The 12,723-nt window shown below is 42.3% G+C and overlaps 1 protein-coding gene across 3 annotated transcripts in view; it reads right to left on the reverse strand.

The window, feature by feature from the left end:
* Positions 1 to 11,122, reverse strand: part of AGTPBP1 (ATP/GTP binding carboxypeptidase 1) — an 84,688-nt gene extending 73,566 nt beyond the window's left edge. The window contains exon 1 of one of the 3 annotated variants that reach the window (XM_076362092.1): positions 11,003 to 11,122. The gene's annotated coding sequence lies outside the window, so the exon portion shown is untranslated. Of the gene's footprint in view, positions 1 to 5,310; positions 5,374 to 5,623; positions 5,708 to 11,002 lie in introns of those variants that run through there. The other 2 variants (XM_076362090.1, XM_076362091.1) reach the window with 2 other exon arrangements.
* Positions 11,123 to 12,723: the final 1,601 nt, after the last annotated feature.

Genomic DNA, 12,723 nt, shown 5'->3' on the forward strand with positions numbered 1-12,723 from the left:
CAAAAGACACTCTACCTCTCACAGAAGTACATGTGGGTCCCCCCCAGTCCCACTGCAGATTAAATCGGAAGCAAAGTGGCCTTTGATAGTATGTCATTTCACATACCCTGAAGTCTCAGTAGTTGTTCATCGGCCGAAATATTCTTTTTCAAGACACTGAAAAGTCTGTTTAAACACAACTATACAAAAAGACCACTGCCTTATTTGTGCTTTAGGCAATCTTAATTCCAAAATACTACTTGCGGTTTAACTTTCTTAAACATACAAGTAAATTGTTTACAGGAACAGACTATTTACCTAAGTAAATTTACACTTGTAGGAATAGGCCCTGTGTTCAAAATTTAGGATGAGCAGCAACACGTGGCAGCAAGAGCCACCGTCTCAGTACCAGAAAGCAAACTACCCAGCATGCTTGCAGAGAGCAGGTCAACACCGTGATAACCAGCATCCTAAATATGGCAAAATCCCAAAATTATCCCTGCACAATATGGAAAACTGCAGTATGTTACTTGAGATTACACAAGAAACATTCACCAGGACAGCACAGTGCTCTTCCTCTGGGAGCAGTAAGAACTAGCCCCTGCTATTAATACAGTGGTGCTCATCTTCTCGTACCATAAGGAGGACTTTTGCAAAGGGCTTAGAAATTATACCGTAAATAACCCCTCTGGCCATTTAATCATTTACTCATTCACACATGACATATTGTTTCCCAATTCAGTACCCCAAGCGACAACTTCCACAAGTATTTTTTTGAAAAACTGTTTTTTTGACAGAAAACACTTCTATTTTAAAGCCATACAAACTAGCGAAGTTACTGGATGTGAACAATTTCCTTAGTAAAAACATGAGACCTAATGTTAGATTAAAACTCTCACAAACTTGAGAGTTTTGGCATTTTGAGATGCCAGTTACTTGTACAAACTGCTTCGTATCCTGAAAGTTCAATCCACAGTACAATACATAAAGGTTTTGGTTATCTATAATCCAACTTTAAACTCTAGTGACTGAAAACCTGGGGAAATCCTTCAAGCTTCACAACTAAGTTTCAAGTTGGCAAATCCTACACTGTACTCAACCACAATCTAGTAAACAGAACCCATATACATAAAGCTTTATAACTAACGTGACAGTGAAAATCTGTTTTCTGAAGTTGCCTATTCCTAGCCCAGTTCCTGAACCTTCTACAAGCACTGGGAAACAAAAACATAGACTTCCCACCCCATCCCCAATCTTACTTTGTGGAAGTCTCATATTAAAGTCCTAGTCAATAGCCCAGAGAGAGACAATTTTCAGGACAAGCTGTCTCTTAAATTAAATTAAATAATAAATTAGGACAGAATGGCTTTGAGTACACACTAATGTCTTCCTAATACTTTAATATGCAGCAGTACAAAAAGCTTTTAGCATCATCAAAAAATGATAATGTACCTAAGGGTACATTAGAAGCATTCCTTCCATGAGAAGAAGTTTGTTCAAGATACCAGAAAAACTAGAGATACTTTTCTTCCAGATATAATTGTAAGACTTCATGTAGAAATGGCAGGAAAAAAACCCTTTCTCTAATGACTAAAGCTAACCAACTCCTCTAAGTAGCAAAAAAAAAAAAAAAAAGATCTGAAGTTTTTGGTGGAAAAGAGTCTAATTTTCAAATTCAAAGTAAAATGAAAAGGCTAACAACCTTTACTAGTCAAAGAAAAAATACTTCTGAAAATCAGCTACTGCCTTTTCCTTGTACCCTTTGCTATAAATATTTATAGTAGGAAACAAAAAAGTCAGATGATTAGTTTACCCATTGCTGCCTTACAGCAAAGTGCTGACTTTTTGATGTGACTAGATAAACTGCAGTATATAATCAGACATTCAAAATGACATACATAAAGCTTCACAGAAGGCTGAAGCACCAAAGCCCCGTACAGCAGCTTGCCAACTATGTCACGCAGCTGATTATCACCAGTCCACTTAGCTGTAAAAACAAAGTCTGATACATGTAGCCAAAAAAGCTGCAAATATCTAATAGTGATTCCAGTGGGGGGCAGGGGGAAGCATTTATCAGGAAAAGAGCAAAATAAGAAAACTGTACTTCTGTTCTTGCCTGGAAAGAAGCTCCTGGAAAGCTACCAGCACGGCAAGCATAAGGTTACTCCTCAAGACATGACAAACTTGCCATCACCAGGCTCAGAGAGTATCACATTCAAAGCTTGCATGATTTAAGTTGACAGAAACACTGCAAAAGTCAGCTACTTCTTACCCAGCTACCATAACCCTTTCATCAGGTAGAAGGTGAATGGCACAGGGAGAGAGAGGGTGGCAATAAAAATAGCCAGGAGGGAAAGGACAATCATAGCAGAAACTGAGCATCTCCCCACACCAAAAACCGACCAAGAACTGGAAACCCAGTAACTTTTCCGCGCTCTTGGAAATGCTTCATTGACACAGTGCTAAATGTCAGAGGTGCTTTCCAGCACCTAACCCAGTGACTGCTCCTTTGGCTTACACTGTCTTGATGGCCAAGGTCAATCTAAAGAAATCAACCCAAACATCTAAACTTGCTAGTTCACCAGCTGAGTTAAAGCAAACTCTCAAGCCTGATTTTAATCCAGAAGAAAAAAAGAAAAAAAAAAAATCTGTGGCTCCATGTTGCAGCTTTATCTGCTCAAATATACTTCCAGCCCTTCAACCTCGTTAGTATGCAGAAACACAATCATCTCACAATCCATAAACTCTCAGCAACTATTCTCACTTTCAAAACCTTGATTTGTACCATTTAGCTTATGAATTACACTGGAAACAATTAAAACAGTATTACCTACCTTCAGTACACAAAACCCCAGACATCCTGCTTCTCATAAATTGCAAGGTTTTTTAAAGATGTAGTGAAAATTTATATGTGCCTTTTAACGTACTAAGCTTTTACGATGACAGTTTCAGGACTTTCATCTCTGCAGCTGTTGCAAAAGAAAGGAAGGATGTTTGGGCGCTCCTCTCCTCCCCCCCTACTTCCAGTCTTTCTTATGTTTAACTGTTACAAAACTGTATTTCCAAATGTAAACCATGCTGAATCGTCCACATATCCAGGGCACACACTGAACAGTTCATAATCTTCTTGATGCTTAGCACAGGATATTGGACAGTTAAGCTCTGGATAGTGGCAGGGCTTGAAAACATACCCAGAGATACACTGCCATTACAAATCCCTCCTAAGCACTCATCCAAGCACCTGCCTTGTTCAGCACTCTCACACTCACTCCAAGAAACCTGACTTCCCCTCTAAGTTGTTTAAGGAGTTTAAACACTTCAATTACTGCAGTTACACACCAGGGCCAGGGTGACTTGAGCAGCCTTCAGCTCTTTCAGACATTAGCAATTCATATCACAGGAGCAATCTCCTAAGAGCAAGCAGCTCGCGGACGCTGGAATTCAAGGAGAAGTTTCAACTAACATACCGAGAGCCAAAAAACAGGTGGTTCCCAGATCTGTCCAGCAGCGTATCACCATGAATTTTAAAGACTGTGAAGTCTCTAATCATAAGATACATTGCTGACAAGTTGTTGAGTGACAAGCTGAATGTCTTCCTAGACTAAAAACTAAACATGAGGTGAAATAGCAAGCTCGTCCTGTAAGCCAAGAGGACTTCAGAGAGCTTTCTCCCCAGTTTTTCCTCTCTAGCTTCTCACGCATAATTTCAGGGAAGTTGCTCCCAGCAGCAGTAAGCTAACTAATATAAATCAGCTGATTGTGTGTTACCATCTACTACCAAGACAACTGAGTATTTTTCAAGTTCAAAAGCTTCCATTTGGAAGACACTTTGTGAATTTCTTGAATATGAAAACTGAAGTATGAGCACTGCCATCTCCAAAACCTGAATGAAAGCTAAGCCTGAGATCAAATATCAATTCGCACAAACATAGATCAGGTATCACTTCACACACCAAGACTACTCCTTGGTTTGGGATCCTTTCCTCCCTTTTTGAAGAAAAAAAAAAAAATATGGAGAAACTTATTTTTATGAAGCTTTCAAAAAAAAAGTACTTCCCTTAAATTATGTTGGCATTAAAAAAAAAAAAAAAAAAATCACAGTAGTGCATTGAGACATCAGAAACTAACAATAAAAATTTCGTCTGCTGAAATAGAGGTATGTGATAAAATTATCTTGACCTTAACTAGGAAGGTCTTCAGAAAAGGAGATTATCTTGCCACTCCCCAGCCCCAAAAATAAAAAGATATTCCAACACAGACTTGCACTTGCACTCACTATGCACATCATGAGGTATAATTTCCAGAAGAACTCTTGGGTCACAAGTACGATTTCACTGAAGGATTAACCAGAAGGTGGGGCTATCCCATCAGCACCATCCTGCCCGCCCATCACTACATGCAGCAGCAAAACACACGCTGCAAGCTACCTGCAACAGGGAAGCCTTTTCATTAAATATAACCTATAAAGGTAGTTCACAAACGTATTTCTCTCAAAGAACATCATTAATGGGAATACACTTGTTGGAGGGCTAGTTCCCTCATGACGGAAAAATAAATACACAAAAAACAACAGTCATAACACAAGGCTATACAGAAGTTTCATAGTGTTTTGACACCACACCGGTACGTAGAACAATCTCATCTATGCCTAGAAATGCTGCCGGAAAGCTTACAGCTCTAAGTCTACACAAAAAAAGTTCATCCAGGTCAGGTTCCCTGAACATCCGACAAAGCTTCAGTGTCTGAAAACAGTTTATGCTGAAGAAAAACACCACCCCCACTCCCCCTGCGAGACGCAGCCTATTTCTCAGGTTTTCTCTGTCAAGCGTTTGAACAGACACCTAGAGAAACACTTGCTACGCTGGATTTCCACAACTCTAAGAGGAGGCAGGAAAAGAACCCAAAATATTAATGAACTCCTACCCAAGGAGCGTTAAGTTAAACAGACGTTCAGCAGGCTATGCCGCATGGCACGTTAAGCAAGCGCTATTCCAGCCGCCGTGTTTTGCACGCAATACCCGCACTAGGTTATCCCGCCCGGCAGAGCAGGGAGCCACAAAGCCACGGCGTTACGAGGGCAGCAGGACAGGGGGCCATCCACAGCCTTTCCGCTTTGCAGAGCGTAAAAGTTTTGCTGTAATGCCGCCTCGCACAGCCGGGAAGCGTGTCTGAATGGGCCACGCACCGCACCGCACCGCACCGCACCGCACGGACGAAGAAACACGCCCCGCGGTCACCGGCGGGCCGGGCGCCGCCAAGCCACCGGCTCCACGCCCTGCCGCGAGCAGACCCGACCCCCGGCCAGGCCCCGAAACCAGGCACAGCTCCTACCGTAGGGCCCGTAACCATCTCCGCAGGTGGGAACACGCAGGGCGCGGCTCCCGGAGAGAGCTGCCGTGACCGTGTGTCCCCACGCACACCCGCCGCTCCCCGACAGAGATGAGCCCGCCGCCCGGCAGGAGGTAGCGGGCACGGAGGGACACCCGGCGGCCGGGCGGGGCGGGCCCCGCCTCGCCTCGCCTCGCCTCGCCTCGGCCCCGGCCCCTCCCCACAGGCGGCTCGCCTCGCCTCGCCCCGCCCGGCCCTGCCCCCGCTGCGGCCCGGTCCGCGCTGCCGAGGGCGACGCCCGCCCGCGGGGCTTCACCTTTGCGGCAGCCGCCGTTCCGAGAGCTGGGGCCGCCCCGCAGCCTCCCTGAGGGACGGGCGAGGCGGCAGGAGAGGTGCCCCTCACCCCGCGGCGCTCAGGCGGGGGCGCCGTGCCGCGCCGGGGCGGCGGCTCCGCGCTGCGCCCCCGGCCTCTTCATGCGTGCGGCGGCAGCAGGAACCTGCCCGCACCGCAGCGCGTCACGGCCCCCCCGCCCGCCGCGCCCCGGCCTCGCGCAGGCGCCCCGCGCCGCCGCCGCCGGGGGGAGCGCCGTGCCCGGCCTGTGCGGCACCGCCGCGCGGCCCCTGCCGCCGCCCGGAGGTAGAGGAGCGGGGCCAGCGGCGGCCCGCAAGGGGAAGCCGGGAAGGCCTTCACCTGGCCACGGGCTGCCTTCTCCCGGCCCGCCTCAGATGCCGCGCCGCTGCGGGCCTTCCCCGCGGCCACTGAGGCGCCCCGCCGGTGGCGATGGCCGGGTGGCGACGGAGGGTGCAGGCTGCCTCAGGCGGCGGCTGCAGGCACCGGGAGGTGTGTGGGTCACGGTTGCAGGATCAGCATGACAAGTCGCGTGAATCTGCCTCGCCGGTAGCGTCATGCCTCGCGCCGGCCGCTCTCATCTGAGCTTTCCTTATTCTCTCGCTGCGCTTCCCCCCCGCCCAGCCCAACTTTCACACCCGGTTTTTCACGGCAGGTAAGTACTCACAACTGCGGTGAAGCCGTAGATCCCTACTGCCTAGGGCACCGAGGAAGCGCTGACGCAAGTAAGAAAACTCAGCTTAGTGATTTGTAAAAGCCAAAGGCTTCATTCTCTTTTCCTCCCCCCACCAAATCTTCGCAAAAGGGAAATACTACTTCATTACACTTAAAAGCCATTACATTTTATGGCAAATTAACTGCTGTGTGCCCAGTTTTGAGCCACTCACTATGACTAGTAACTTCTGAAAGTGGGCAATTTAATCTTCCTCCCTGACACTTTTCAATCTGTAACAACCAAGAAGTAACATTTCCTTTTTCATGAAGTTCCTCAAATGAAGAAAGGAAACTGCTAAGAATTCTGAGGTCAAATCTTTATACTGCTAGATTACAAAACTTACAGAAAAGAAGCAGCCCTTCAGTGAAGGCTGGTAAATTGAAATACAGTTCAAATCTCATTTCTACCAATAATAGCTAATGATACAGGCACAATCCCTAATGGAAATATGCAAGGTTCATCTCCCGATAACACTGTGTATTCACGGAGTTACCCATTCTAATTCTTACTCAGTAAAAAGCAGATTTCAGAGCCTTTAAGTTGTACACACCTTTGTGCATCTTGCATTTCAAAATACATACACCTGGCTACAGCACTTACAACTACTGTCTTACGCACCATAATTTACTCCACCCACAGACGGGAACAAAGATATCCAAGGCTTTTCTACTGTCTAGGAAGCAGCTGTGCGTTTTGGGCGACAGTTGGCAAATCTTCCTTAGGGCTGATTCACCTGAAGAATTGTTAACAGTTACTGCTCGTTACTCCTTTAACCCAGATGGTGTTACAGTGTTAGGAAGGCAAGTTCTGCTTATCATCCATGCAACGGTCCACAGATGATCTGCGCAGAGAACATACACATCTATACCTTCCGGATACAGAACAGAGCTGTTTTACTGGCAAGTCAGCAGAAACCGCACAAGTCAGGAGTAGGGGACTGCTTTTGCGTAGCTGTGACAGACGGGAGATACCGGTCCTCCTGTCTGGGTCTGGTTAGATACAGCATGCCTAGCTAACTAGCATCAGCCAGTTTCTACCCATTAAATCAGAACAGTCAGCTAAAGTTTTGGTGGAGATAATTCAAGCTTAAAGTGGTATAACAGATTCTTTAGTCCATTATCATATAATTTATGCAAAAATGCTTGATTCCATTTTCTTAAGTCCCCTTCCCACCATATTAACAGGAATGGATAGGTGTGATTAAGGCATATAACCAGTCGTCCTTGATTTTATTATCCACCTGGTCTTTCTCCAGCTAATAATTCAACATTAATTATGCTTCCTAGAACTTGTAAACCTACGGGTCACGATCAGAAAATACCCATGTATTTGGAAGGCGATTCCTCCCTCTCCTACCTTACAGGTTTCTCCAGTCATCTCACGTTAATGAGAAGAATGCAGAGAATCAGAACGCAGGAATTTACCAGCACATTGGCATCGGGTAGGAACAGTCTCACTTGTTCCGTAACAGCAGTCACATTGGACGATGATTAAGAAAGAATGCTTTAAAACAGCAAACAGTACAGCTACAAGTTTTTCTGTCAGGTTCCATTCATGGAATTATTTTAAATGCATAACTTCGTCTAAAGCAAAGCACAAGACATGGAATAAACTCAAGTATGACTCAGGCAAAGACAAAAATAGTGTCAGGCAGGCTCTGGCAAGTAAAGAGCAAATAAGGGGGGCGTAGATAAAAATCTCTCAAATTTTTTAAAGCTGAAGTCAAAGTCAGTTTACTTAAGTCAGTTAAGAAAAGAGTATTTTTAAACAGCTCTGTATGTGTCCTGGAACACAACAAAAATAAGTCAGTCAAAAATACGAAAATTCTCTACTGAAGAAAGAGGACACAACAGACCAAATTAATTTAAGACTGGCAAAAAGTGTAATTTTATTTAAGAAAAAACGAGTGATAGTAACGTGCCTAATACAAATTCTTGTATCGGTTACTGAAACCCATTAATTTTCCTCACTGTTACTGTAAACAAAGAATGCAGAAGATAAAAGTTTTCTTTTTGTTTTGGGGGCTGCGTTTATCTTAATTATTTCGCCCAAAAGATTGTTCTGAGCAGAACTCCTATTTTTACTAGCAAAACATCTGTTTATGGGATGTTAAAGGTCATTGATTTATTGAACCTAGATTTTTTTTTTTTGGCAGATAAAGTGATTCCAAGTTTAGTATTTATTTCTACATAGAACAAGTTTACCTTTAGAAAACTTGACTCTGGTGTACAAATGCAGTAGCAACCCACTGCTGTTCTTATTTACACAATAATTCTCACCAATTCAGATGCAGTTTTCTTATATGAGACTGCAGGAATCTGCCCTAGCTTTGTTGGTTTTCAAACACATTACTGTGTGCAAAAGTGAATAGTTTATCCATTGAATCTTTTGTAAAAATATACTTAAAAATCACATTAAACAGAATACAATTCTAAACGTTTATCTGATGCTATGAAATTAATATAATGGTTCATTATTCTTTTGATTTCACAAAATTTTACATTTCAAGTAAAATCTTTAACAGGCACACAAGACTACTGCAAACAATTAACATTTTATTTAGCCAGAGAAAATCATAAATCTGTGGTGCCATTAAATGAAAGCTTGACGGGGAGCCAGGCACTCTTCTCTGAAAATAGCAGCAACAGTAATGCTGCCTTGTGGAGCAGAACACGTTCCACACAAAATTAAGTCTCTGATTTTCATATTTGTAGGGAATTCAGTCATAGGATATACTTCTTAACAGAACAACCCAAGCACTTAGAAAAAAGTAACAAACGTATGTCAATCTACACACAGTGTGGAAAGGCAAGGACAGCAGAGTTGTCCAGCCTCATAAGCTAAAAAGGCAGCTTGTATGTTTACACAAATGACATTGCATTCATTTAGTATTTTTGACAAGGCAATACAAGCAACGAATCAAGCAACAGATTGCTGACGTTTATGCAGAGACACAAGTTTTCAGACAGACAGGCTCCCCACTCCCAACTGCATGTTTATAGTCTGTTAAATCAGCATTTACTACTACGTAAGCAGTACAGTACGACTTCCAGGATCAGACCATACAGCTAAAATAATCACAAATAATTTTAGAAGTTAATGGTTATCCCCTCTGGGAGCAGGAAAAGCAAGGAGTAAGAAAAAGCTCTTCAAAATACTTTGATGGGTAGCAATGAGTAAGCATTATCAGATCCTCTCCTCTTCCTTTCTAACTATCACCTGGCTACTCATTGTTTCCTATTAAACCTTAACCTATACTAGTTAAATCTGCCTTGCCTGTTTCTATACTCCTATGTTCTGAACATATCCAGTCAGTTCCAGATAATGAACGTGGCTACCAGCTCTGACAAATAATCACTCCCTCATTTGAAAGCCAACACTTGTCTCTACATCCACACTGGAGAATTTGTTTTTGGCTCTTTATCTCTAGATAGGTCATTCCCCCCTAACCATTAGAACACTTGGTACTTTTCCAACATAGCCTCTGTTCTTTTTCACCTTTGAGAAGATCTTTTGTGCTCTGTTACGTGTGTATTTCAATGCATACAAAAGCATTTCAGTTCAACTTCACATCTGTGGTTTATTCAGCTACTCTTGCTTTTGTAATACTACAAATGAAATAACCCATCAATATTCTTTGCACAGACTAATTCAGAACATACAGATTTGTACCCTGGTAGATATTTTCATCTAAGTGTTCTGGGGATTGGGGGTTGGAAGGAGTGGGTGTTGTTTTTCAGGGCAGGAAGGGGACAAATTTCTAAAGTGATGCACCACGTTTCAAAGGCTCATACCAAGTCAGCCACTTTTTTCCATATGCCTACTGACAATCACATTTAATTTATATATGCAGGATATTAACACACAAAAAAACCCAACCAACAAAACCAAGAGTGAATCTCATGTGTTTCAGTCAAACAAGAACCTCCATACTTACAGTTAAAAAAAAAAATAATTTATGCATATCATTTAATTTGTGCACTGTTGCTACTTCTTCATATCCTGACTACTATCATAGGTATTTTTAGTTGTATCAGTGCACCAGATTTTGACAGCTTATATTAGGACAAAGCTGTCAGCTAACTACTATGAAGCTGCAAACTGGGGCAGTTTTTCAGGTTGTTTTGTTTTGTTTTTAAACAGGCCCTTAATCTGGAATAGCCTGTGGCAAATTTCTTCATATACAGGCACATTGAAGAGCAGCAAGAATTAAAATAGACTCTGGCCCAGCTGAAGGTCACCTTCTTTCTATTTATAAAAGTATTTGCATACTTTCACATATCTCCATTTTCCTTTTCTCCCTGCACCAATTACTTCCATTAACAAGGGCATCCAAAACAATGGTAAGTTCCTGAAAAATCAGCTGTACTTTAAGCAAGGCAAAAGGTAAAGAATAATCTTCCAAAATGACTACGAGACACCGACTTCTTGGGGGAAAGCTAACTGAAAGTAACTTGCAGTAGCTGACCTCTCTTCCCACAATGGACTTAAGGCACTTCTTGAGGGAGAGGAAGGTTCTCTGTGTTATTCAGAAAATGATAAACAAATGATGTAATTTTGTACAAACAGGTCGATATGTAACTCCACACACTTAAGATTCTTGATACTTAGAGCAAACAAAGGAGACTTACCTCTTAAATCTGCTTCTATTTATTTAGCACGTTTTAAGAGTAGCATCCAGAGCATGAGGAGAATACATTATAAATTATGTTTTTCCATTTGATTTAATTGACCTTTGTGCACACAGTACTTCCAAGACTGCAGATGCCTTTTTGCTTATGCCGATCAAAATTCCTTTTACAGGATTTTTTTTTTTCTCAAGCTGAAAAGTAGAGGACAAGTTTGCTCATTTCTCCTTTTAAGTATCCTTAAAAAATTTATAATGCTTTAGTATGAGTTTCTGCAGTGTAAAAATAGACACTCTGAATTACAAACTCATACAAAATACATCAGTACCTTCAAAATTAATGTAACATCATTTTGGAAAGACAGAAATAGCAGGCAGTCAACACCCTAAACTGGCACATGGTTAGCTGGAGTTTTCTTAAAACAAAGAAGCCTATTTAAGTCAAGCGTATGATGACGTGTTCTTACTGCATTACAAGAACAAAGGTACTCCATAATTAACACTGAAGCAAGTTCTTCATAATTCTTACATTTACTCTACTCCCACTTCACCAAGAAGGAAGCACACAACATGTTCTGGACACAACCACCAAGAATTATCTGGAGGTTACTTTTCTTTTCTGTTTTGCTTAACATTGAGGACTACCTTGTGGATCCTACACATATGTGCTTGACTAAGAAAATGAGGGATACTTTTGTATTAAACACCAAGGCATTTTAAATACTAGTAACTTTTGTAATCTATCCCCCCAAAAAATAATTGTGTGTCTGTAACCTAAAAATAAATTAAAAAATAAATATTCCTCTGGATGTTCCCACGTGAGTATCACATGTACCAGAAGTTAGAGCAGTCCTTCACAGCACTCTATCAATGCACTTCATTGCATCATATGAGGTTAAAGTGCTTTGATGTTCTCGAAACAAAGCATCTCAGCTTAGGGGTTACTGCAGTGAACACGTGTTAACTTTTTGAACTGCTACGGTCATTTCACACACACATAACCAACCTGCTGTTCATTTTTGATGCCTGGTATTTTTGCCAGGAGAAGTGATAACTGCTTACAGTTAGTTACAATGCATCCATTGGTCTACTGAGAAGTGGACCGAGATGGCCAGGATTACTTCACAAAAGCCAGCTCATAATTGCTACCATTCAGCCTGCGCAGAAACGCAATTTGCTAACGCAAGCATCTGTGACAAACGTCAAACATACTACCTTTTCAGAAACTAATTTTCATTAAATATTGGGGGTTTTTGTTAATTTCGTAGTTAAATGATTACTACAGATTATTATATGGGCTGCAGCCCTTCTCTCTTGAAATTAAAAATGGAATTCCCCAGAAAATCAACAGTCTTTCTACAGAGCAGAGTGCTGGTCCAGGTATCACTGTTTTCTGTATTAAAGATACAACCAGCTTTCATTTACAGATGTTTTAACCACCATCAGGTTCAATAATAATGATCTTCAATAATAATCTGCTCTTTGCCACCATAACCTTAAGATGGTTACAAGATATCTGTTCACATCAGAGTTGCGTATCACCCCAGGAATTAAGTATAAGTACAGTGCAGCTGTGAACCACCAGACATTTCAACAGCCGTTGAACTAAATACAATTCTATCAGATAAAGTAGGTGCTGTCATTGGTTTAACAGGAGCTCACACTGCCTTTTCTCCTCTTGCTTTCCTCCAAGTACAAATGCTCTGTACTTTGAGCACGTTGCAG

This window comes from Aptenodytes patagonicus, chromosome Z (genome assembly GCF_965638725.1).
Source record: "Aptenodytes patagonicus chromosome Z, bAptPat1.pri.cur, whole genome shotgun sequence".
In the NCBI taxonomy this organism is placed as follows: domain Eukaryota; kingdom Metazoa; phylum Chordata; class Aves; order Sphenisciformes; family Spheniscidae; genus Aptenodytes; species Aptenodytes patagonicus.